Source organism: Jaculus jaculus, chromosome 4 (genome assembly GCF_020740685.1).
Source record: "Jaculus jaculus isolate mJacJac1 chromosome 4, mJacJac1.mat.Y.cur, whole genome shotgun sequence".
Classification (NCBI taxonomy): Eukaryota; Metazoa; Chordata; class Mammalia; order Rodentia; family Dipodidae; genus Jaculus; species Jaculus jaculus.
In genome coordinates this window covers 125,886,673-125,892,394 of record NC_059105.1, presented here as the reverse complement: position 1 = coordinate 125,892,394, position 5,722 = coordinate 125,886,673, and positions in this window count along the sequence as shown.

The following is a 5,722-nucleotide window of genomic DNA, read 5'->3' as shown; positions in this document are numbered from 1 at the left end:
TATTTATTTAAGAGAGAGAGAAAGAAGCAGCTAAGGAGAGAGAGAAAATGGGTACAACAGAATGCAAACTACAGATGCATGTGGCACCATGTGCACCTGGCTTTCATGGGTACTGGGGACTCAAACCTGGGTCCTCAGACTTAGCAGGTAAAGGCCCTAATCACTAAGCAATCTCTCCAGCTCAAGGTTTGTTTAATTCTAGTCACCTTTATTCTTTCAGTGAAACTGTTCCAGTGTTCAAGAGGGACTAAGTTGCACTGTGGCTGAGGAATCAAGTTCTGTTAGACTAGTGCTTAGGCTCCATCCCCAGTACTCCCCTGAGCAATGAATACTTTCCAGGAGTAAACTTACTATGAAAATAGAATAAGTCAATTATGTATCAAACAGCCCTTAATGGCAATTGTTTTGGTGAATAAAAGGCATTGATAGTCTTATTTGCATTGGTATGTTATTTATTATAGGTATGAGTAGAAAGAGGGAAAAAATGGAGAAACTAGTAATGAGTTATATTGGTAAATAGAAAGTAGAAGAGAGAAACATAAAGAGAAGGGGGAAATGCAATAAATATACTGAAAAGAGAGAGGTAAAGATATGCAATCAGATATGTTTTATGTTTATTGTTTAACTTGATGCAAGAAAATGTTAGAACCCTTCAAGAGATATGAATAATAAAGGCTATATATAAAGCTCCTAAAGCCAAATAATACTTAATGGGGAAAAACTCAAGGAGTTCCCACTGAGATCGGCAACATGACAGGTGTGCCCATTCTCACCACTGCTCTTCAACATGGGATTAGTAGTACTAGCCCAAGCAATAAGACAGGAGAAAGAACTAAAAGGGAGTCAAATTGGAAAGGAAGAAGTCAAGTTAGCCCTATTTGCAGATGACATGATCCTATATGTGAGTGACCTGAAAGTCTCCATCCCAAAACTTCTAAAGGTGATAAATTCCCTCAGCAAAGTGGCAGGGTACAAAAATCAATGCACAAAAATCAGTAGCTTTACCATGTGCAAAGGACAAATATAAAGAGAAAGAAATCAGTGAGACTGTCCCATTTTCAATAGCAACAACAACAAAAAAAAAACCTAACTAAATACCTTGGAATAATACTAACAAAGGATGTGAAGGAACTATATAATGAAAACATAAAAACACTCAAGAAAGAAATAGGGGAGGACTTAAGAAGATGGAAGGACCTCCCATGTTCCTGGATAGATAGAATTAATGTTGTGGAAATGGCAATTCTACCAAAATCAACATACAGATTTAATGCATTACCAAAAAAATACCAGCATCATTCTGAAGACTGAGACTTAAAAATTGATCTCAAAATTCATATGGAATGGAAGAAGGCCTCGGATATCCAAACATATTCTCAGCAAAAGAAACACCTCTGGTGGTATCACCATACCTGATCTAAAGCCATATTACAAAGCCACAGTGACAAAAATAGCATGGTACTGCAATACAAACAGAAACATAGACCAACGGAACAGAATTGAAGACCCAGACTTTAGGGCAAGCAACACCTGCTTGATCTTTGACAAAGGTGCCAATAATATAAACTGAAGAAAAGACAGCATCTTCAACAAATGGTGCTGGGAAAATTGGATGACCATATGTAGAAAAATGAAATTAGAACCACTCATTTTTCCATATACAAAAATCAAGTCCAAATGGATTAAAGACCTCCATAAGACCTGAAAATCTTTGACTACTAGAAGAAAAAAATAGGAAGCACTCTCCATGAAACAGAACTGGGAAAAGACTTCCCAAACAAAACCCCAGCAGCCAAGGTAATTAAACAAGCATTCAACCAATGGAATCTCATGAAGCTAAAAAGTAATTGCACAGACAAACAAACCATAAGCAGAGCCAATAGTTTATCCACTGAATGGAGAAAATCTTTGCCAGCTATACCACTGACAGAGGCATAATATCTAGAATCTACAAAAAAACTCAAAAAACTAAACAAAAAAACAAATCAAACAACTGACTCCAAAAGTGGGGCAGAGTTTTCAGAGGAATAATTACAAATGGCTAACACATACTTAAGAAAATGCTCATCATCCCTAACAATTAAGTAAATTAAAACAAATATGATGTTCCACCTTACCCTAGTAAGGATAGAAAACATTTTAAAAATCAAATGAAAAGCCCAGCATAGTGGCCCATGCCTTTAATCCTAGCACTCGGGAGGCAGAGGTAGGAGGATTGTCATGAGTTCAAGGCCACCCTGAGACTACATAGTGAATTCCACATTAGCCTGAGCTAGAGTGAAAAAAAAAAATCAAATAAAAACAAATGTTGGTGAGGCTGTGGAGAAAAAAATCATTCATTGATGGTGGGAATGTAAGCTGGTACAACCACTGTGGAAATCAATTTGGAGACTCCTAAAAAGGATAAATATAGAGTTACCAGAAGAGCCTATTATTCCCTTACTGGGCATTTATCCTAAAAGCTACACATCTCAGTTTAGAAATATTTGCTCAACCATGTTTATAGCTGTCCAATTCATAATAGCTAAAATCTGGAGTCAACTCAGGTGCCCATCACTGGATGAATGGATAACCAAGATGTGGTATATCTACACCATGGAATTATAATCTGCAGTAAGAAAAAAAGACACATGAAATTTGTAGAAAAACGGTCAAACTTGGAACAAATCATTTTAAGTGAACTCACACAATCATAGAAAGACAATCATTGTATGATCTCACTCATCTGCAGTTACTAACCTGGATCAGCCCAAGTTGAAGACATAACTGAATATCATATTGAGGCTTGGACAGTAGGGAGGGTATGGATTGGGGAAGGAAAAGGATGGAGGGGACACAAAATCTGAACCCAAACTTGACTGGTACCATAGAATCCTATATCCTGTAAATAATACTAAAAGGTGGAACCCTCAAGCAGAACTCAGAGGGAGCACCTGAATCAAAGGGCCCTGGAGAGAGTGAGATGAAACCTAATCCCAAATTTATCCTGTTTCTCTTTCTTCTCTGGCTTGTTTTTTTTTTCTTTTACCTTGGCACTGTCCTGCTATTCCCTGTACAAGGATGTGGTCTACATCCACAATAAGCTGTTGTTCAGAGAGACCTAATAGGTCTCCAAAAACAAACAAGACAGACTTCTGTCAGAGCACTTGATTACCCACCAGAGGTTAATGGTAAGACCCAACTACTAAAGACACTGAACACTATTGGCACAGACCATGGAGAGACCTGGTTGGAATCTGGAGGAGAGCCAGTCCTCAGATAATTAGCCTATCTAGTGCTAGGCACTACATGAGCTACTAGAGGAAAGTGACCGACATCTGTCCAAGCAACTCAAAGTCTAGGCAGCATAGAAGCAAACAACTAGATGTGATGCTCACACAAGTGCAATGGTGGCACACAGCCATGGTGGGTAACCAAATGCTCTTGGATTCACTACTATGAAATTTGCCTAGGAGACATATACCCACCAGCTTTGATGAGTTCTGCTCTTAGTATTCTACTCTAGGAATAATACAGATAAAATATAGGCATTTTGGCTTCTAGACTAAAGTATAACTAATGTATAAACCTAAGAATACAACTGGCAAAAACAAACAGAAAGGTCTAAGTGATGAAATAACCCAAGATGTGAAAAACCACCAAGCAGTATAAGACACACAACAGGGCTGTGGATGGCTTAGTGGTTAAGACATTTGCCTATAAAGCCAAAGGACCCATGTTCCATTACCCATATCTCATGTAAGTTAGACACACAAGTTAGACACATGGGTAAGGTCACACATGTGCACAATATGGCACTTATGAAGTTCAATTACAGTGGCTGGAAGCCCTGGTGTGCCAATTGTCATTCTCTCTCTCTCTCTCTCTCTCTCTCTCTCACACACACACACACACACACACACACACACACACACACACACATAAAAAAGGCCAGTCTGTTGGGCTTGCCTCAAAAAAAAAATAGTCAACATGACTCCTCCAAAAATAATGAATTCCATAGCAAACAGTTTCTATTGAGAGTGAATTAGATGAAATGCCAGAGACCCCCCTCAAAAGAATAAGTATGTTCAAATAAACTAAAGAAAAAATTAAAGAAGAAAAGTAATTCCTAAAGGAATCCCAGGAGAACACAGAAAATCACCTGCATGAAATAAAATAGAAAGGTGATATAATATATGGGCAAGCAGATAGAAATCCTGAAGAAAAACCAATCTGAGATCTATGGAGATGAGACAAAGGAAAAAGTACTCAACAATGAATGCCCAAGTTCATTCCCCAGACTCCACATAAAAATACAGAAGCCATAGTAAGCTCCTTTAATCCTGGCACACTAACAATGACAAAGATACTGACAGAGAGATGGCAGGTGGAGACAGAGAATTCCCCAGAAAAGATCATGATGGATATAGTAAAGAAGAGCAGAGTGAGCCAGGCATGATGGCTCACACCTTTAATCCCAGTACTCGGAAGGCAGAGTTAGGAAGATCGCCACCCTGAGACTACATAGTGAATTCCAGGTCAGCCTGAGCTACAGTGAGACCCTATCTCAAAAAAAAAAGTGAAAGCAAGAATAACAGAGTGAGATCCAGAGAGGAAACTGACTCAAACATTGTAGAAAGGCAGGGACTGACCTGAAAGTGGTCCTCTGACCTCCACACCTACACTATGGTATGAGCACACCACACTCATGCACAGATAAGAACATGCACACACCACACACATGATTGTCTGTTCACACATACACAAACAAACAAAAAAAGAACAACCTGAAAACGGGAAATGAAACACAATAAACCAATTTTTCTAAAGCATCAAAGCATCACCAATAGAATAGATCAAGGAGAGAGCAGAATATCTGAACATGAGGATAAGGGGTAGAAGAATTACAACATTCAACAAAGAGAGAGATAAATTATTAAGAAGATGGTATTTTCAAGGCATTTGTAACATTATGGAAAAGTCAACAAATTCTGAGCATATGCGAAGGAGAATTTCAGACTAAAGGCAAAGAATATTTAACAAAATCACAGAAGAAAAACTTTCATAAATTAAGGAAAAAATCCAATTCAGATATAGAAGGCATTCAGAACACCAAACAAGACCAGGAAGGAATCTTCCTTCGTCATACTTCAATGTCATACATTGAACTAGTAAATAGACTGGGCAAAGAGTATACTAAAAGCAGCAAAAGAGAAGCACCAAGTCACTTACAATGGTAGGCCGAGCAGAGTATCTAAAGAATTCTCAACAGAAACTTCAAGGTTAGAATGATGTATGTTAAGTTCTGAAAGACAAGTGCCAAACCATACTACTATATCCAGCAAAGCTATCTGTCATAATTGAAGTGGCAAGAAGAATTTTCCACCAACAAAACAGGCTGAAGAATCTGACCATAGGGGCTAGAAAGGGTCAGTGGTTAAAGGTATTTGTATGCAAAGCTTGATGACCCAGGTTTGATTCCTCAGTACCCACATAAAGCTAGATGCACAAAGTGGCACATGTATCTGGAGTTTGTTTATAGTAGCCAACAGCCCTGGTGCACCCATCCCTCAATAAAAATATTGAATAAAAAAAATCTGATCACAAAGCCAGCTCTACAGAAAATGCTTAAACAAACCCACTAGACTGGAGAGAATGAAAATCACATACATGAGATCACAAGAAAGAATAAATTATGCTTCAATAATAATGAATGCAAGAGGAAAATAGGAAAACACCAAGC